This window comes from Lepidochelys kempii, chromosome 14, assembly GCF_965140285.1.
Source record: "Lepidochelys kempii isolate rLepKem1 chromosome 14, rLepKem1.hap1, whole genome shotgun sequence".
Lineage (NCBI taxonomy): Eukaryota > Metazoa > Chordata > Testudines > Cheloniidae > Lepidochelys > Lepidochelys kempii.
The window spans coordinates 42,932,636-42,953,699 of record NC_136393.1 but is presented as its reverse complement, the minus strand read 5'-3'; positions in this window follow the sequence as shown (position 1 = coordinate 42,953,699).

Sequence of the window (21,064 nt, the reverse complement as noted above, 5' to 3'; positions counted from 1 at the left end):
CCAGTGGAGTTCCTCAAGGATCAGTTTTGGGACCAATCTTATTTAATCTTTTTATTACTGACCTGGGCACAAAAAGTGGGAGTGTGCTAATAAAGTTTGCAGATGATACAAAGCTGGGAGGTATTGCTAATTTAGAGAAGGACAGGGATACCCTACAGGAGGATCTGGATGATCTTGTAAACTGGAGTAATAGGAATAGGATGAAATTTAATAGTGAGAAGTGTAAGGTCATGCATTTAGGGATTAATAACAAGAATTTTAGTTATAAGCTAGGGACGCATCAACTAGAAGTAACGGAGGAGGAAAAGGACCTTGGAGTATTGGTTGATCATAGGATGACTATGAGCTGCCAATGTGATATGGCTGTGAAAAAAGCTAATGTCGTCTTGGGATGCATCAGGAGAGGTATTTCCAGTAGGGATAAGGAGGTTTTAGTACCGTTATATAAGGCACTGGTGAGACCTCACCTGGAATACTGTGTGCAGTTCTGGTCTCCCATGTTTAAGAAGGATGAATTTAAACTGGAACAGGTACAGAGAAGGGCTACTAGGATGATCCGAGGAATGGAAAACTTGTCTTATGAAAGGAGACTCAGGGAGCTTGGCTTGTTTAGCCTAACTAAAAGAAGGTTGAGGGGAGATATGATTGCTCTCTATAAATATATCAGAGGGATAAATACCAGAGAGGGAGAGGAATTATTTAAACTCAGTACCAATGTGGACACAAGAACAAATGGATATAAACTGGCCACTAGGAAATTTAGATTAGAAATTAGACGAAGGTTTCTAACCATCAGAGGAGTGAAGTTTTGGAATAGCCTTCCGAGGGAAGTAGTGGGGGCAAAAGATCTATCTTGCTTTAAGATTAAACTCGATAAGTTTATGGAGGAGATGGTATGATGGGATAACATGGTTTTGGTAATTAAATATTCATGGTAAATAGGCCCAATGGCCTGTGATGGGTTTTTAGATGGGGTAAGATCCAAGTTACCCGGGAAAGAATTTTCTGTAGTATCTGGCTGATGAATCTTGCCCATATGCTCAGGGTTTAGCTGATCGCCATATTTGGGGTCGGGAAGGAATTTTCCTCCAGGGCAGATTGGAAGGCCCTGGAGGTTTTTCGCCTTCCTCTGTAGCATGGGGCACAGGTCACTTGCTGGAGGATTCTCTGCTCCTTGAGGTCTTCAAACTACAATTTGAGGACTTCAATAGCACAGATATAGGTGTGAGGTCTTTTTTAGGAGTGGTGGGTGAAATTCTGTGGCCTGCATTGTGCAGGAGGTCAGACTAGATGATCATAATGGTCCCTTCTGGCCTAAATATCTATGAATCTATGAATCTATAAGTACAGAAAAGGATGAGAAAAATGATGAGGGACGTGGAGCAGCTTCTGTATGAGGAGAGATTAATAAGACTGGGACTTTTCACCTTGGAAAAGAGATGACTAATGGGGGATACGATAGAGGTGTATAAAATCATGACTGATGTGGAGAAAGTAAATCAGGAAGTGTTGTTTACTCTTTCTCATAAGACAAGAACCAGGGGTCACCCAATGAAATTAATAGGCAGCAGGTTTAAAAGAAACAAAAGGAAGTATTTCTACACACAATGGAGAGTCAACCTGTGGAACTCCTTGCCAGAGGATGTTGTGAAGGCCAAGACTATAACAGGGTTCAAAAAAGAACTAGATAAGTTCATGGAGGACAGGTCCCCCAACTGCTATTGGCTAGCATGGGCAGGGATGGTTTCCCTAGTCTATATTTTCAAGAAGCTGGGAATGGGTGACAGGGGATGGATCACTTGATTACCAGAGCTCCTCTGATTCTGGGTTTTTTTTTTTTTAAATCTCTCCACAATTTTGGTTGCAACTGAAACTTCTAGTTAAAGCGATCAGTGGAGGGGGGGGGCGGGGTCTGGACGCTCTGTCGCCTTGCGCTTTGTTTGTGTCACCTTTACACTGATGCAAAGTGAGCAAGAAATACCAAAAGAACTGCAGGCACTAGTGTAAATGACACACACCAGGATCAGGGTAAGGCTGGATTGGGGCCCAGAACTCTTCCCTCACCCACCCATCACGGCACAAGGAGTTTGATCCTGGGCCTCATGCCAACTGCCCATAAGGGGCAGCTTAGAAATTCTTCGGTTGTACAAAGCTGGTGTGTCTCCCTATGTCACCTGCCTCCTTCCAATCTTTAGTCTGGGGACGTGGTGTGGTAGCAAAGAGAGTGTGGTGCAAAATGCTGGCTCAGAACTGTTGCCACGACAGCCAGTGTAACTTAGAGCAGCCTCAACAGTGCTCTAAGTTTTATGTCAGGTGCTATTTCAGGCACCAGCCAGCCGAATCTTGGGGGAACAAAAGGGTGACTTCAAGCCCCCTTTTCCCATCCCTCTCTGCTGAGCCAAGTGAAAACTTGGCACTGCTGAGAATTCAGACCCAGGCATAAGGCAATGGAGAACCCCAATCTTTCTTCTGCTGTGGAGAGTTGGTAAAACTCAAAGCCCAGATGGCACCGTTATTAAGCCCATTATTTTTTTCTCTTTGCTATTTAAAAATAATGAGATGCAAAACCAATATGAGTGCAGCAGTAATGTTGTATGGTTCGGACACACAAGTTAAATTTCCTGTGACAACACGAACTTGATCAACTTGCATGTGTAGAGCATATTTCTCCTCTTCCTGTTTTTCTTGATGTATTTCAAAATTTACCACCCAGGGTTCTTTGTGGCATGTAATGCGGCTTGTATTAAACACGCCACAAACCCAAACTTACAGGAATGGGCCAGAACTTGACAGCTTACAGGAGTGGCCGCTAGAGGGATCGGGGCTGAATTTAGAGGGCACAATTTTCAAAAGCATCAAAGTGACTTAAGTGCACTGGGAAATTTTACCTCTAGTCTTCCTTATGAATTAATTTTTTATTTTATTTTTTTTTAAAGGGAGCTGTAGCCTGTTTTCCACAGAGTCAGTCTGAGTTCAAGCCAATGCCGTAGGGCATTTCAGGCTGCTGTCCTGTCTGATCCAGCCCAGGGGACAATATCTGATGCTTCCAGGAAAAGCAAGAACCCGCTGTAACATACATGGCTAGTTTTAACATGCTGTAAATGCAGGTGGGGAATTAATTACTGACCTCGGTGGCATTCAGACTATGTCCTGAAGCATGGGATTGGGCCAGAGGGACAGCTAGCGCTGGCCACAGTGTCTAGGGTCTCGGAGTGGGAAGTTCCATGGAGAATTCCACTGGGTGGGAGACTCAGCTGTGAAGGGAGGGGGCGGGCAGGAGCATCTCATAAACCCAAGATTGGAATAACTGAAGTAATGTTCCTTTTACACAGAGCCTCAGCTCCCTGGAACCTCTGCAAATGCTTTAGCCACGTGTTTAACTCCATCCGTAGGAGTAGCCTTGGATCGCAGTGGGAGGGCTCAGGTGCGTAAGTGTTTGCAGGATGGGCGCTCAGGGCAGTCCCTGAGGCCAGGGCAAAGTGGATGTGACGTGCCACTGTCTGGATTTGGGAGCCTGCCTGCACACCAAACTCACTAGGCACTGGGTGCATGACTTCAAGGTGCTGGGCCGGGGAAAATCAGCCCCGGGTGGTTATTTCGAGTAGAAAACCAGAGCCACTTCTGGGGTCTTTCAGCTTCTAATGCCCTTTCCCTTCTGCAGCTGGATTTCATCCTATGATAAAATCCCTCTCAATGCCAAGTCAGTGCCATAAATCACTGGCCTGGGTGCAGGAATCAGTAGGCGACGTTCTCTGGCCTGGGTTATGCCAGGGCTCAGACTAAATTATTCTTCCCAAAACTTTTAAAAGCTGAGCCCCCTCCTCAAGGTAAAGAAACCAATCGTGCCCCTCACCCGTCAGCAATGTGTTAGCGACCCCACCCCCCATTTTCATGGATACGTCTTCAAACCCCACCCTTCCCACCATGGCTAGCCCTTCCCCACGCTTCAGGAGATGCTGAAGGAGATGATCCTAACCATCCCCTCTAACCTTAAGACTTGAGGGATCCCATCATGGAGCATCTTAAAAATCACAGTTTCCAGACTCTGGAACAGGGGCTGCTTTGCCGGGCTCACCTTTCTCCCTGCGTCAGGTTGGCCGATGGGGATAATGAGCCTGGAGATCTCATTCCCGCTGCTCTGAGTGGTGCCCATGTGCACATGACTCAGCTCAGCTCATCCTGTATCCCAGGAACGTCTTCATCTTCTGGGATCCTCATGGCAGCAGTGGGATGATTTAACGGACTCCCTTAGCCATGGGGCCTTTCTCTCGCTTTTGTTTCAGAGCCAGCGTCCTGGAATCGTCTCATGGTGCGTGGAGTGGTGGCAGTGGTGGGGGTGATAGTCTTACTATACCTATGTGGGTTTTGGAAAGGTAGAGGGAAAGTGTTTGCCTACTCGCAACTCGTCTTCAGGAAGCTGCTGACTCATCCCTCCCCGCAGCCTGGAAGTCGGCAGGATTCCCAGGAATCTGAGCTCCCCGCAGTGTGTGACAGGGACGGGGACCAGGCCCAGGGAACCAGAAACAGGAATCGAGACCCAGCCCTGGAGAATGGGGAAGGAGACCTGATTGCGAATTCGTATCCGGTCTGCTGAATTGCTCACGTCCAGACCCTCCCCACAGTTCTTAAAAAGTCAAAGCATTTCGTTTAGACGCTTTCCAAACAAACCATTTTGATTTTTCAGTTTGAAACAATTTTTTGTTTAAAAATGTCCTTCAATTTTATTTTAAAAATTCAAAAAGTTACAACCCTTGAAATGTTCCTGGGTCTTTTTTTTTAAAAAAAGCTTTTTGGTTCATCAAAAATTTGGAAAAATGTTAATTTTGTTCAACCTGAAACCGGTTTTTTTCCATCTCTTTTTTGGAATTGCCAGGGACCAAAAAATTCTGTTTGCCCAGCTCGAGGGGCAGGTGAGGATTTTGGCAGTTATATTGTGGGTCTCTAAGTCTCCTTGTTGCTCAAAGTTTTCTTACTGCAAGGATGAGGGCAGGATGGGCAAAAGCTTCCTAAAAGTGTGGGGGGGCTGCTGGCACCCAAACTGTGGCCCAGCCCCTGTGCCACCCCTTCTCCTCGAGGTCCTGCCCCCTCAAACTACCCCTTTCCCTGAGGCCCCCCTTCACACCGCCTTTCTCCCTGAGCTCCCACTTCATGCCGCCCCTTGCCCCCAAAACACTGCCCCCCGCCCCTCCCTTCTCTCCCCCATCATCCAGTCGCTCACACTTATGGCCAGTAAAAAGTGGTGGGCCCTGGTCTCCCCTGTTCCGGCACCCCTGGATGAGAGTGGGAGAGGATGAAGAACTCATTTCAAATATAACTCCCCCCGCCCCTCAAAACAGCACAATTTGACAGAAACAGCAAAACATGCACCTAACCAACCCGGGCCAGTCACGCTGTGTTGTGTGTGACATTCCCGTCCTGGGGCGGTTTATGTCTTGGAGAATGTGAACCCTGCAGGCCTGGGTGTTTCTCTACGTAATGTGACCTCACTGCTCCTGATGAGAGCCATTGTTTGTAAATGTTTCAGGAGCAGACATATTTATCATTCATGGACAGACAGACATTTATTCATAATTAGAACTGGTGAAAAATGGTGGGGGTGGGGAGGGTCATGAAAATTGAAGAAGAAACCACTTCCTTCCCCCTTCCCCCCATATTCTTCAAACTTATTTGGAAATGTTTTTCATTATCAAATTTTTGTTTCGTTTTGGTGGGAAAAACTCCATGTTCTCTCTCAAGTGGGCAGAGAAATCCAAAATGTTTTTTTTAAAGAGGGAACTTATTTCAAATGATCAATGTAATCCAAAGTGGCATTTTTAGTTATAAGGTTGCATTGTCAGTGTAAAACCCTTTTGAACCAGCTCTGTTATTGTATAACAAGATGAGTTTACTTTTCGTGATGCATTGTTTGGGCCAGGTTTCCTTGGTCCTGGAAACACTTACATGCATGTTTAACTTTAATTACTGCTGTGAATAATTCCATTTCAATGGGACAACTCTGAGGTCGGGTTTACGCTACGGCCGTATATCGGTGTAACAATGTCTTTTCTTTCTTTTATATGTAAAAGTTCTTGAGAGGTTAAAGCAGGTAAAATACATGAACAGGTTCGGACAGTCCGAGTTTGTCCGTGCAAAGTGACAGCAGAGATGTGGGATCTGCTAGTTTTCCATAAGTCTCTCAGGGTTACCCAGGATAACTTTGGGGATCTCTGTCTCGCATCGGGAATGTTCCCTGAAAGTGTCCAAACAGCTCAGAGATACAGAACCATTCTCTGGATCCATTCTTATAGCTGTCTTCCCCGGAAAGCAGTCTGGCAAGTGTTCCTGTCAGCTCATTGCTAAGTTATCTGTCAAAACACTAGAGTTTTCAGGTGCCTAAGTAGCCCCTGGAATCAGGGTGAAATTATCCTCCCCACCACTATCAAAATTGGAAATGGTGCCCCGGAGTGCACGGTACCCTACCGTAGTTCCCCCGTAGGAACTGCATGAACAGGCAACTCTGCAAGTTATCTGCATGCCTCTGCACGTGACCCCCATGCCTCTCCATTTCCTTGGCCACATGTATCCTGTCCCCATGCTGGCGGCGAATCCAGAAAAAGAGGGAAAGAGCTCACCACTGCGACCACCTGAGGGAGGTGTTGGGTTGAGATCAGCTGGTCAAAGCAGGCAATAGGGACAGAATCTGAGACTTGAAGCTCCTCGAATGACCTCTGACCTTTCTAGACCTGCCCTTCAATGAGACACAGCGATTGTAAAGTTGAATGTGATCGTAACTAGACCCATTTGAAACCCTTCACCACACAAGACAAAGCCCGTAGGATTCATTATGAATTATTTATTTCTCCTCCCCTGGATTCCTGCAGCCACCAGCCACCTTGGAGCTTTCCCTCCTCTCTCCCAGGCTGGGCTCACTTGATGGCAGGAGCTCAGCGCAGGGTCCAGCTTTGCTCTTTCGCTTCCATTCTTCACGTCTTTGGGTGGCTGCATTGGCACCTGAGCAGTCGGATGGAAACACTGAGTCCTCTGTCTCGGCAGGCAGGCCCAGCCGCCAAAGCCAAAGACTCCCTGAGAACAGGGGGAGGTTCGCCTGAACTCTCAGGAGTGGCGGCTGGGCCCATAGGGTAGGGTTACCATATTTGAACTTTCAAAAAAGAGGACACTCCGAGGGTGGGGGGGGAGTTGTAGCCCTGCCCCCTATCTACTCCCTCCCACTTCCTGCCCCCTGACTGCCCCCCACAGAACCGCCAACCCATCCAACACCCTCTGCTCCTTGTCCCCTGATCGCCCCCTCCCAGGACCCTGCCCTCTATCTAAGCCTTCCGTCTCCCTGTCTCCAGCTGCCCCCTCCTTAGACCCCTCCACCCTAACTGCCCCCCTAGAACTCCACCCCCTACCTGTCCCCTGACTGCCCTGCCCCCTATCCGCACCCCCGCCCCCTGACAGACCTCCGGCTCTCCCACACCCAACCAACCACTCCCTGTCCCCTGACTGCCCCCACAGAACCCCCAACCCATCTATTCCCCCCTGCTCCCTGCCCCTGACTGCCCCCCCGAACCTCTGCACTGTCCACCCCGCCCCCGCTCCCTGTCCCTTGACTCCCCCGACCCCTCTTCATATGCTCACCCTCTGACAGGCTCCCCCCAGAACCCCTCACCCATCCAACCCCTCCTGCTCCCTGTCCCCTGACTGTCCCTTGGGACCCCATGCCCCTTCTCCAGCCCCCCCAGCCCCCGTACCCTGCTGCTCAGAGCAGTGTGTCTGGGGTGCGGAGCCAGACACAGTGCCGTGCTCCCCCGCAGAGCGTGCAGCTCCCCCTCCGCCCCCAGAGTGCTGCATTGGGAGGGAAATCCTGGACCTTTTCAGAATTTTACAAATTCCTCCCGGAGGGCAATTTAGAACCCCAAAAGCCGGACATGTCCGGGAAACTCCGGACGCATGGTAACCCGACCACAGGGACTCCAGGATCTGCAGCTGCTGCCACCTGTATGGTGAATCCTCCGACTCATCACCAACCAGCTCTTCCCCATTCTCCAACCTGGCCCCACGGTCTGACCGTGCAGGAGAACAAAAACCCTTTGGGACAGCAGGAGAGTCTCCTCAATGCCGCCCTCTTCGCATGGCATCCCGCGGTCACCGTGAAACACGACTACCCTGCCCCCAGGAGTCTCTCAAGGAGCTGCCGGCGCAGTCACTGGGCACCCACTCCTAATGGTCTCGGGCAGTGGCATTGCAGAGGGAGCTGAGCAGACCGTCCCTTCTGTGACTTCCTGAATTGCTGCCAGGACGGATTCTCCTCTGCGCTAGGGAGAGTCCCCGAGGACAAGCAGCTGTGATGCGGGAGGGGGCAAGACAAGCACTCCCCCTGAGCCCTTGACTAGCAGGCAAGCAGGACTCTGGGAGCCAAGGGATCGATGTGTCTTGCTGGGAGAGCAGAGCTGGAGAGCAGAAAAGGGCATTGGAGGAATTGAAGAAAAATCAGTGTCATGGCCGGGTCATGGGCAGCCAGACCTCGTGGTCAGAGGCAGAGTCCACACTCACAAGACAGGAGTCGAGAGTCAGCTGGGTCAGGACACTGGAAGAGCAGAAGCAAAAGACCAAATTGTGTTCAGAACCTCAAGTCAGGTGAGTCACCCTGAGTCCGGATGCCAGGAAATCAAGCCTGGGGAGTGGGAGCAGGAACAGCCAACACACGGTCCAGAGCCGGGGAGGAGCTCGGCTGTTCAGACAGCTTCTTCTTCCTGCTGTTGGTTTAAGGAGGTCCTGGGGGCCGATTAGCTGCTCTGGGACTCTGCCAATAGGAGCCTCAAACTGGGTCTGGACTTCGTCAGTCCTAGGTAAGCAGTTTTTCGTAGGCTTGCAGGTGGCGTGCTGGAGGGTGGCTGCTCCCAGGAACCCTGCAGACCGGGGTTAATGACCCATGGGTCAGGACAGTGAGTGATCTCTCCCCGCTCAAACCTCCTGCACGAAACAGTCTCCAGGGTCCCGGATGCACCCTCTGAGAAGAAAAAAACACAGTCATGAGGACAAATAGGCTATGGAACAGGAGCCCCCTCTTTGTTGCAACAGCCCCAAGTGTCCAGAAGAGTGGACGGTTCTTACCTCCAGGAGATGCCTGGGATCTTCCATCTAAGCCTCAAGGGGACCCCTGTTGCTTGGTCTGACAGGAGGAGATCATCTGTCCCCACTGCTCCCTGCGCTGGGCTGGCTGCAGCACACATCTGTGTAAGAGGCTGGGCTAGAGAGATGTTACAATCAGGGTCCAGGCACCCCAGAAGGAGAACAGAGGCTCTGAAACCAGAAGACGAAGCAATCAAATCAGCGGATTCGACAGAGAAGTTTTCTACCCTACAGGGACATCAAAGAAGGTCTGTTAGGAAAGCTGAGATGTTAGTCTGGAAACTGCTAAGATAAACATTGTGACTTATTAAGATTCAATTTTAGTCACTACAAAGTGTGTTGTGTTTTGTGTGTCTCTTTGAAATGTGTCTCTTTCTCTTGCTTAGTATCACTTAAATCTCTTCTTTGTTACTATGCTTCCCAAACCACCTCAGTGTTGTGTGTTCCAGTGAAGTGTGAGTCTCCAGCCTACCCAACAGGCTGAGCTGTGCCCTGTCTCTCTGAAGGTAATGAATAATTTCTGAGCGGTGCTGGGCCCAGAGTCCAAGGGCAGTTCACCAGACATCTCGTGGGAAGCCCAAAGAGACCAAAGGAGCAGGAGAGATTCCGGCCCCACTGACCCATGGGAAATTCCCACAGAAGAGCCTACACAGGGCTCCAGACACAGCCACTTTGGGTGTGTACCAGAGTTCACTCACCGCTAGATGCTGGCCAGGCCTCGTGTCATTGCTTTCTCGCTGGGCTAGCAACCCCGCTGATACTCACTCTTGCAGTTTGTCGGCTGGGAACTCAGCCGACCAACCAGGTGACTGTTCTTTACTCCACTCCTTCCTGGGTCGTGCTCCTTGCAAACAAAGTCCCAAAATGTCTTGAACAGAAACAAGGCCTTCCACCCTCGTGGGGAGTTCTTCCTCAGCCTGATTTCGATTCGGCCTGCCCTTCTTGGGTTTCTATGGTCTTCTATGTCCCCTTCCTTAGGGATGGTGAGAGAAGCCAGTCCTACCCTGGACTCCAGGGTTTGGCCCAAAGCCGTCTACTGAACAGCTCGCTCTGCTTCTGGACTTTTGCTGCTGTTTTCCCTTCTTTCCTCTCCGTTGGGGCTCACTTGGTCATCATTTGGCTTAGCCCCAGGCTAGGCAGCCATAGGCCAAGCCACCCTGTTAGATACCCTCCTCCTTCCAATCCGCTCCAGCCCGGCTGACAGGTTTGCTGAGGGGATGGTGAAACCCCATTGCTGATCAGAAGGAGGTCAGAGTCTGTTCTCTAGGAGCTGAAGGTCCATTTGTCCTGCTGCGGGAAGTGGAGCTGGAGAGCGGAGATGTTAGGTGAAAGAGACTGCATGATGGAGTTGGAGACTGAGGGACGGGAGCCTCCTCCCAGAAACGCTCCCAGGAGAACAGGTTTGAGGAGGAGTTCTCTAGGGAGCCTCTTGCTTGGAAAAAAACAAGGGTGGCACATTGATGAAGATGTCTCTGTCCCAGGGATGGGGGAAGCTCCCAGCCAGGCTATGCAGCAGGGATCCCATTTCTCCCCCAAGAAACCCATTTTGCCCAAAGAAGTCAATGGCTCTTACCTCCAAGAGGGAGCGGGCTCTTCCCTCTCAGCCTCTTTGAGAACTACCACTGCTTGGCTTTTTTAGGATAAGGGACCTGTCCCCACTGCTCCCTGAGGTGCTTCAGCTTCTGACTGCACCCATCTGGGAGGCTGTCACATATGCCAGGGCCTAGAAGACATGCAGGGAGGAGGCTCCTCTTCATGTCAGACTCTGAGAGCCCAGAGAAGGGCCAAAGGAAGAAAAAAGGGCAGGAGATGAAGCTTGCCCGGAGCCTCTGTCCCATCCTCACCTCCTCAAATGTGGAGCTTCCTGAGCTTCAGTTGGGCAGACAGTCTGTAGCCCTGACACAAAGGTCCTTCTGCGCCATATGGGGCAGGAAGATCTCTGCCTGGGAGCACCGGAAATGGGATGGGGGTGAGATCAAGGAAAGAGGGGAGGGATATGGGTGTGAGGGAAAGAGCTCCTGCCCCAGATGAAGGAATTTGGGGGGCCGAGGGAAGGACACAGCTCCACAGAGAGGAGAGAGAGTTCCTGTGAGTGCCAGGGGCCTCCATTTGTGCTTCCACTAGCCCCCCATTTACAGTGAGACAGAGCAGTACCTGCAGCAGGGAGCGGGACTTGCTGAACAGGGAGGGGAACCTTGAAGAGCATCAGATGAACCACAGCCCTTGCAGCGCCTCGGGCATCTGGTGCAAGTGCCGGATGATGTGAAGCTGGCCCATGACCTTGGCTGTGACATCCTCATGCTGCAGGGGAACGAGAACATGTCAGAGACTGAGACACTCCCCAGGAATCAGGGAGGATGAAGGGCACCTGGAACCAGTGCCATCATTTCCACCCAGCAGCTGCTCATGTCTGAGTGGTGGATTCACCCTCCTGACCCCCAGGATGGAGGCTTGCTGTCCTCTCTAGTGACCTCCAGTGCCAACCCCCCTCCTTGTCGGGTGAGCTCCTGCCACTTCCCCATCAGTGCCCCGACAGCTGTTCCACCTCCAACCCACCTGGGGACACCGCTCAAGTTCGGAGAACCCTCTCCTCCACCCCCACCTCCATCCCCACCCAGGTAGGGCAGGGAGGGGGCTCTAGAAGGGTGGCGGGGGGAGGGAGGGATTCTGGCAGCAGTGAAGTGGGATGGGGAGAGCTTGAGACCTTTCCCCAAGACACCCCAGTGCCAAAACCTGAAACCACAGGATGGCAGCCCTGGGGAACGGGACAGGTCAGGAGCCCCTGACGACTGAATCCTCCCAATCTCTCAAGAGTGGGTCCAGCCCTACCAGCAGCAAGACCCGCTTCCCACGCCCATGTGCCTCAGTCAGTCACCATCACCAGTCAGTCCTTGGCCTCCCAGGATGCCAGGGATGGGAGCAACTCTCGATGGTGGCTCGGGTGACATGGACACTAGGCCGTGGGGAAATGGGTGCAGCTCTGTGGGGCAGGAAAGGTTCCCAGAGGGCACTTAGGGGACTCAACTGTCCTTCCCAGGAGTGATAGCAGAGCACCACATCCGAAGAACAGAAGTCCATGAAGGCCAGAAGTCCCCACTAGGCTCCTTGCTACCAGGCCAGCGAATGGCGAGAGGATGGGAAGGAGGCCCTGGGCCCCACCCCAAGCTTCTGAGTCGAATGCAGCTGCTTACCGTGACCCCCATCAGTTGCTGGGCTTCCCCCAGGAGGGAGTAGACCAGCACCAGCCCAGCCTGGCTGACACGCAGCAGGGGGTCGTGGATGGCCAGCAATGCTGTCTGTACGAAGGATCTTCTCTGCCCGACGGAGAAGAATTTTCCAAAGACCTAAAACCAAGAGGACATGAGGCTCGAGCAGATTGCCCAGAGCCAGCCTCCAAGTCCTGGCGGTACAATGGCATCTCGTGCCCCAAAGGGTGGGGAAGAGAGCTGCTGTGGCCAAGGCACTTCATTCCCTAGGAGGCTTTCAGGGTCCCAGGGCTCAGGGAAGCCCCTTTATTAAAAGGTGGCAGATGCTGAGGGACCAAAGCCTCCAGTGGCTCTTTCGGGAAGGCAATTTATGGCAGGGGCCAGGATGGGCTGGAAATGGATCTCTAATGTGTGTGAGCAGGCCCACTCTGCTGTGCAGGGCACAGAGACGACAGGGGACCCTGTCTTGCTTCCAGCAGAGAGATCTCCTGCACCTCAGCGGCTAGAGGAGTGTGCGTGTGTTGTTACGGGGGGAGGGGGTTGGAGCTGACAGACCAAAGGTCTCTTCCCCCAGCTAAGTGATTTCTCTAGTTGCTGGCTATGGCCTCTGCAGCTCCTTGGTTTCTTCAAGGGGAATCCAACCTGCAGCCTGACAAGAACACGGAGACTCCTGGCCCAGTCCCAGTGTGGGACCTTTAGCACCAGCGTGTCCCACTGGTTGCTGGATGAGGAACTCTGAGCTGGAAATAAGGAGCGGGCTCTTTTCCTGTCTCCAGGAGGCATCCACTGCAGGGAACCCAGCCAGCCCCACTCCCTGAGCTGTGTCATGCCCTGGCACAGTGCCCTTACCTCCCCCACTCTGGCTGTGTTCTTGTAGCCCAAGAGCCGGCTGTCCTGGTGCCAGTCATAGCACCAGAGATCTTCCGCCTCATGTATGGTCAGGCCTGGAAGAGAGAGAGAGAGAGACTTTTCTCCTCATTCTGGTTGCAGTTTCTGTGTCCTTCCAAGCCCATTGGTGGCTGCACAGTGGAGTGGAGAAGAACAGAGGCAGAGAGAGATTTGTCCTCCGGCTGGGGTCAGTCTGAGAGAAATGGTCTGAGGTCCCATTATCAACCTGTGGTCACTCTCAGTCCCGTATTGGGTTCCGTGTCCCAGCTGGGTTCCTTACCCCTCTGTTGGAGCAGCAGTTGGTAGAGCCGGTAAGTCCCCTCCCTGGCCTGCCGGCTGATGTCCTTGTCTGGCTCACTGACAAACAGAGCCAGCTGGGCCACATGGTGACCCATCCGAGGGAACTCGGCTGAGATCTAATGGAAGGGAGAGCAGAGGGGACTCCATCAGCATTTTCCTCTCAGCTCCCTGTCCTCCCTGGGCCAGAGGGCTCCTTTCTCTTAGCCCCTCTGCAGGAGATGCTGGGGGAGAGGAGCTTGAGATCGACCCTTCATTTGCTCTGCTGCCAAGGGAGCCCGCAGCTGCTTTGGGATGCCAAGCAGGGGCTGGAGCATGGGCCCCTTAAAGGCCCAGGGACAACACTGAACCAGGACAAGAAGAACTTGACTCAAGCCTAGCTCAGTCCTGCTCTGACCCTGCCTCCCTATGAAGAACCCTCCTAAGCCACAGCCCCGGCAGCAGCAGCAGATCCTGCAGCCCACTGGAGCCAGCCCGCCTCCGCCTGGAGCCAGCAAGCTGGGCTCGGAGCCCACTTACATCAAACTCAGGGAGGGTGACTGTGTATCTCAGCAGGGCTGTGCTGCTCCTGATAGCCCTGGCTCGCTCCTGCGACACCCTGGACACGACCCAGAGGTTGACATGCTGTGGGGAAAGGAGGCAGGTCAGACTCAGTGGCCAGCTGCTCCTGCTTTGCAAATGAGCCCCATGCCCCCAGCCCCAGGGGCCTGAGACATTCTGCGCAGGGGGCAATAGCTGAGTCCTTGATGGCAGAGCTTTAGAAGGGGATTCTTTCCCCCAGGACGCAGCTTGTACCCTTCAGGTCACAACTTCTCAGAGTCTCTCTAGACTGGGACAATGTTCGCGGTCGGGGCTGGTCCCATCCTCCCAGAACTCCTGATTCCTGAACAGTTCACCAGAAAGAAGATTGAACCCTTGGCCCTTCCTTGCTATGCAAATCCTTGGGGGGATGTAGGGAGTGACTGAGAGCACAATCCCCCCAGGAATTTCAGAGCACATCAGAGGGAAGGGCTGATTCCCTGGGCTCCTCCTCTTTCTCTAGGAAGGAGCATGTGCCTCTTCTCTGAGAACCATCTCCCCAATCTCATGGGCTCTGTGTGTTGGAGGGGTGGGGGAAGGGTGGGTTTTCAGACTCTCACTCCCCAAGACAGCCAGGAGCCCTGTGCTTAGTGCTCAGCAGAACCAGGCAGAGCTCTGGCTTGGAGTCCCAGCTCCTTCCTCTGTCCCTCAAGAAGGAAGGACCTGACACTACATTGCACTGACCTCCCCAACCAAGGACGGCCCACTGGGGACCCAGCTAGGAGGACAGAGTAGAAAATGCATCTTCCAGTCTCTCCTTACCAGTCCCCCAGAGAGTTACGGTCAAATGGGGCTCACCTCCAAGATGAAGTGGAGCCTGTCTGTGTCTGGGGACTCTGCCAGCAGGTTCCCCAGCATGGCATCCAGGACCTCTGGGATGACTTTCTGCAGAGTCTGCAAAGCATGGGTCAGAGTTAGGGAACCTGGGCCTACACGTGCCACAGGATGGGAAGAGGAGTCTCTGGGAAGCACTGGGGAGACTCCCAAACACATCTCCCGGCCTCTCTCCTTCACATCCCACTGCAGGCAATTTGCAAGAATTGATGACCCCTGGACCTTTAATCCATGAGCTTAGCAGGTCTCTGCAGAGGGCCTTGTAGGCAGAAGAGTATGAAACAGCCAAGTTGCTATGGATGGAACCTGGGCTTCTGGGCCAAACACGGCTTAAGAAAGAAAGAAAGAAAGAAAGAAAGAAAGAAAGAAAGAAAGAAAGAAAGAAAGAAAGAAATCCCCCAGGGAGGGGTAATCTCTTCCCTGCTGGAGGGAAGGATCCAACCCTACAGTTTCTTCCATCTCTGCTACCCCACCCTGAAATCTGGAGCTCCAGCGAATCAAGGGAGCAGGGACCAATGACTACTCTGCAAGAGGAGGAGGATGGAGGAGGAGGATGTACCTGGATGTCGGTGGTGTCCTTCTCCGTGCCCAGGGTGAAGACGGAGTGAAGGGCAGCTCGCAAGAGGTGGGTCTCTAGGGCTGGCTCCAGGGCAGGTTTCATGGTGCTGGCAAGAGAGAGGAGCTGGTATTAGACTGTGCAGTATGGGGGTGGGACTGTCGCCAACACGGACACCAAGCCACAGGGATAGAGGCACAGGCTGGCGAGAACGGAAACTGAGGCACTTAGCTAGGGAATGACAAGGCCAAGGTGTCCCAGACAGACAGTGGCAGGACAGGAATAGCTCCTGTTCCCTGGAGCCTGCTGCCCCTCCTGTATCTGAGCCCGGGAGTGAGCCCCTCCCCAAGGCCCCTGTCATGTGATGGGAGTGAAAAGAAGAGCCCCGCCAGGAGAAAGTGAATCTTCCCACCCCACCATCTCTGCCAGAGGCGCCACTCTTGGGAGGTGACTTGGGAGGGACAGTGACGGTGACTCCCAGCCTTGGGCCTGAGCAGCACTGGGGTGAGGGGAGTCGGCGGGGTGGGGGGTGGGGCTGTCTCGGTACCAGAGGTAGCCCACTGCAGCCAGGGAGTGGGCGAGGACGGCGCTGGGTGACGAGTCATCGGGAAGCTCCTCGATGAGCTCCTGTGAGACGCGAAGGAGACAAAGGAGCATGTGAGATTCAGGCCCAACTGACACCTCCCAGTGAGGAGATGACACAGCCAGTGCCCCACATGGCCAGCAGGATCCCCCACCGCCTCCCACTCCCTTCCTGCCCATCCGACTTGTCCCCCTTCCCGGATTCCTGCCCAGCTCGCTCCCAATCCCCTTCTCTCCTCCTCCCTGTCAAAACTGCCCCCATTCAGCCCCATCCCGACGACCGAGCTGGGACCCTGAGATTCCTTGTCCCACACTCTGAGCTGCCCCCCAGCCCCACAATTCTCCCCCTCCCTCCAGCTGCCGTATGGCGTGTCTCACTCACCACGATCCTCTTCACCACAGCCGCCTTGCAGCAGCGCGGCTCCAGCGTGTCCTCCCCTCTCTCCCATGCAGCCAGACATGCGGGGTAGACGGCCTGAAGGAACAGGAGCTGCTGCCCCTCATCCTGGACCCACCAGGAGTGGGGTATAGTGAGAGAGAACCTGTTAGCTAGGGACCTTCCTGCCCCACCCACACCATCTCCAGGGCTCAGGCCTCAATGGGGGATTGTGGGGACCCGCCTATTCTCCAAATCCCCCACCACTCCTACGCAAGCAGGATCAGGAACTGGGACAGTGCCTGTGGGGGGAGAGGACCTGGGCTGTTGTGGGACAAACACCCCCATCTTGGGGGTCCCACATCATGGATGTAAAAGGGCCCCATTAGGGGTGGTGGATCAGGAGGGACAAGACCCTCGGCAGGGGGTGGGGATGCTGGGAAGGGACAGGGCAATCTTGGTTCCAGCCCAGATGGGGAGCATTTGTACCTTATCTCTGCACTGGAGCTGCTCTCGGATGACTTTGAGAGCAGCTTCATCTTTGGCCACGTCCACCCCTTCCTCCTGCTCCGAATCCAGGGGGGTCCCTGCACCAGGGAGGGAAGGACAGGGGCGTGGTGGGCAGAGCAGGATTCAAGACCCCCCTTCCCACCTCAGGCACCCAGGGCAGATGGGGCCCCAAACCTCCCTCTCAGGGATGTCTTCAGCCCCCAACAGGTGCCGTAGCCCAGAGCAGAGCCCCCCTCCCCTGCCCAGGACTCCAGGGGAGGTGCCGATTCCCCCGGCCCCGGAGCAGCAAGGACCAAAGTGGCAGCAGCTCTTCACACCCCCACCCCCAGGTCCCCGTGCGGAAGGGGCAGCTGTGTGACGGCCGCTGCTCTCAGTGGGGTTCGCGTGGCTCAGGCCAGACTCCTGGGCTGGGGACCCCCCCGCATATCACTGGGAGAGCGTCTGGGCCCAGGGTGTTCACATCCCGTCCTCACCCCTCCCTCAGCCCAGCCTGGCTCCTCACCTGGAACAAAGCAGTGGCCTCCATCGGCCTGGCTGCTGCCAGAGGCCCAGGTGCTGCCGCTGTCCCAGGCTGAGCTGCCGGTGCTGGGACAGGGACCTTCCACCTCCTGGCCGGCGGGGGCTGGAAGGTCCTCAGAGACCGGGCAGGGCGATGCCTCCTGATGGGAATGAGGGCTGGGCTCCTGGGGCCGCTGCTGCCCACACAACAAGCCCCAGAGCCACCCTGCCCGGCGCCCCTCCTGGGCTGGGTCCTGTCTGCAAAACCGCAGCCTGGGCCAGCTCCACTGGGGCCTGGTCGGGGCCTCTCCCAGCTCGGCGCTTGCGCCGGGAGCCGGGGTCCTTTTCCAGAAGGCCGGGCACTTCCGCCGTCTGGCCTGGACGGGACCTGCTTCCCCGCCAGCGGGGACGCAGGGCTTGCTCTGCCCCTTGGGAAGATGGCAGCTGCTTCCCTCAGGCTCTGGGGCCACCTGCAGAGCCTTCCTCCTGAACATCCGCAGGAGCCTGGCCATCCTGGAACCGAGCGGGGAGCAGGTGTGAGTCTGGGCTCAAGGCAGCCTTTCATTCCTGGGCCTTTTCTGTCCCTCCTCCTCCCTGCTCCAACCACAGCCGCCCCCTCTGCCCCCACAGGAGTGCAGGGAGTGCCATCTACACACACGGGCAGGAGTTCATTGCATGATCTGCTCCCAACGTTCCCCCTCATAATCCCTGCTGCTGCAATATCCAGGAAGTCTCATCCTTTTCCAGCAATGAGGTCAGTCCCAAAGACCATCGGTTACTCTGGACAAGCAGCCCCCTCCTGTCGTCCCAGGCCACTCTCCCGCCCAGGCTAGAGAAGGAACAGAACTCAGGCGTCCGGACTTCTCCTGGGAAAAGACCCTCGGCACAGGAAGCACAGGGCCCTCCTCATTCCCCATTGATTTCCAGACTCAGCAGCTCACAGGGTCTGGCCCAGTTCAGAGACTCTCAGCCTGGGGAACAGTGTCCCACAAGGGAAGGGCTGGGAGCCCCACTGCTGGAACCTTTCCAAACACACTGGAGACGGCTCTGGAGAAGCCCCTGCCTGGCATAAGAAGGAGGGGCTCTTGGGGGCTGTTTGCAAAGGAAATCCCCCTTTGGAGATAGTCTCTCCCCGTTTCTGCCTCTCCCCAGACAGACAGGGGAAGCCACCGAGGAACCCGAATGCCACTCACTTGCTCTCAGTGATGGGATAATGGATGGCGGATGTTCAGGGTCAGCAGACGTCCCTCGCCCTCCTCCTCACTCTCCAAGCCCAAGGCAGGCTGGAGAGGGTGGTGACCTCAGGAGTTACCCTGCCCAGCCAGCAGGCAGGGTGATGACACGAGGGCGATCGACTGGCTGTGAAAACAAGAGTCTGTCTGATTGCCAAGGGACGGAGAAACTCAGCCAGCAGCAGGGGGGTGCAGAACACGGCCCTAGGGCAGAGGTGACAGCGCCTCCGGGATCCTGACATCCCAGCACTTTACACACCTTCCTGCAGCCTCCCAAACCCACTGGGCTGTAGCGATGGGACCCCAACCCTACTGACGGCAAACGGACTCAGCTACCAGCTCAGGGTCACACCGAGTGTCAGAGCCATGGATGGATCCCTTCACTAACCACGGCCGCACACTCCCTCCCACAGCTGGCAATTGCAACCAGGCCCTAATGTCTGGTCCCCCTGCCTTTGAGAGGGAGTGTCACTCCTGCTTCCATTGCTGCCTATTGATCTGTGGGACTTTGGGCAAGTTGCTCCCCCTCTCTATGGCTCTCTGGGACTCACATCCCTGAATGGACTTTAAAAAAGACAATGGTTAAAGTTTGGCCCCAACTAGTTCTTGTTTCTCAAGACTAGCCATTTTAGCAAAGTTTAGAATTCTTGACATTCAACACCTGGAAACATCCCTTTCTCCTTCGCAGATGGCCTTAACATCCCTTATCTCACCCAGGCTCCCTGCTGCCTGGAGTTAGAGAATTGACCCTGTTCCCATTGGACCTACCCAAGGTGTCACACAGCAAAGCGGTGACGGAGCCAGAAAGAGAAGACAACAGTCCTGATTCCTGTTCTGACTAACAGACAACAACCCGCCAGAGGCAGGATAAAGCCCAGGAAATCAGATGTGAACATTTTCATGGAAACCGTTTTCTGTCAGAAAATCCATTCAGACAAAACCACTTTGTTTCTTGAAATCATAAGAAGTAGGATGAAAATTCTTTGCAAAAATATTTGTTTCCAAAACAAGAGCATCTCCTGTTTGTCACAGTGCAGTCAACTGTTTCGTCGTACACAAAGGGGACACACTATGATCTAGCAAAAAGAAAAGGAGTACTTGTGGCACCTTAGAGACTAATGAATTTATTTGAGCATAAGCTTTCGTGAGCTCCAGCTCACTTCATCGGATGCATCTGTAGCTCACGACAGCTGTAGCTCACGAAAGCTTATGCTCAGGTAAATTGTCCTCCTATTCTTTTTGCAAATACAGACTAACACGGCTGCTACTCTGAAACCAACTATGATCTAGAAAATTAGATGAGATGCTTCAGTCTGAGCTAAGTAGTTGCTGCTCTTCACAATTTCAAAAGAATAAAATACAAATAAAAGAGAATATTAGGTCATAATCAGATATGGCTCAGTGTGATCGGACACCGCCTAGTCTGCACTGCTCCGAGTGACACTCTTCAGTGGATCCCCAGCATCCACCCATGGCGAGGTAGGTGGGAGAGGATTGTTATTCGTACTTGACAGAAGGAGAAACGAAGGCTGAGAAAGGAGCAGGGACTTGTCTTAGCTGATGCAGCCAGTCAGTAGCAGAATTGCTCTCAAATGAGCTACAGACCAGCAATTGTTCCTAGTAATTATGCAGCAATTATTTGAGAAGAATTGGAATGTTCAAGAGGATCATGAACTGCTCCGAGACAATGAATGGAGAGCAGCATCCACATTGGTCAGACATATAACTGGTTGTGGCTTATTTGCTTGGTCATAAAAGAGAACAACAAAGACCAGATTTTCCTCCCTGTCAATAGCCCCCTCCTCAGCTGATCAAGGTTGAGACTTTGAAGGGTGGGAGGCTAAGGGTTCTCATCAAATAGCCCAAAGAATGGCCCTGATCACCACCGAGGCAATCACTCTCGGAGCCCTATTCCAGTCTCCTCTCTGTGAGGGCCTCCCAGAACCCACCCGGCCCCCGCTCCACACACAGAACACCTGGTGGTGGGAGGAGAGCAGAGGAAAAGGACAACGAAAGCAAGAAGAGAAAGGTAGGAGGGACAGAGGAAAGGGAAAACAAAAAGGAGAAACCCCAATGTCCCCAGTGATTCTAAGGGACAAAGTCCTAGGTCGGAAATAAAATACTGCCCCCACAATCTAATGTTTTCCTTTCCTAAAAATCAGCCGGCACCTGATGGATCAGACTGAACAGGTTCCAAACCTCTCCGAGGCTCTTACCTTCTATACAGGGACGTCTGTTTTTGAGCAAAACCACTACAAGAAAAGGAGAAAACTCCAAAGAGGGTCCTCCTTGCGCTCACGACCGTGAAAGTGAATGCTCTCTCAGTCCTCCAGGAGAGACCTCGAGAAGGAGACGTGCTGAAGCAAAGCCACAGGGATCTCCGAGGTTGCCC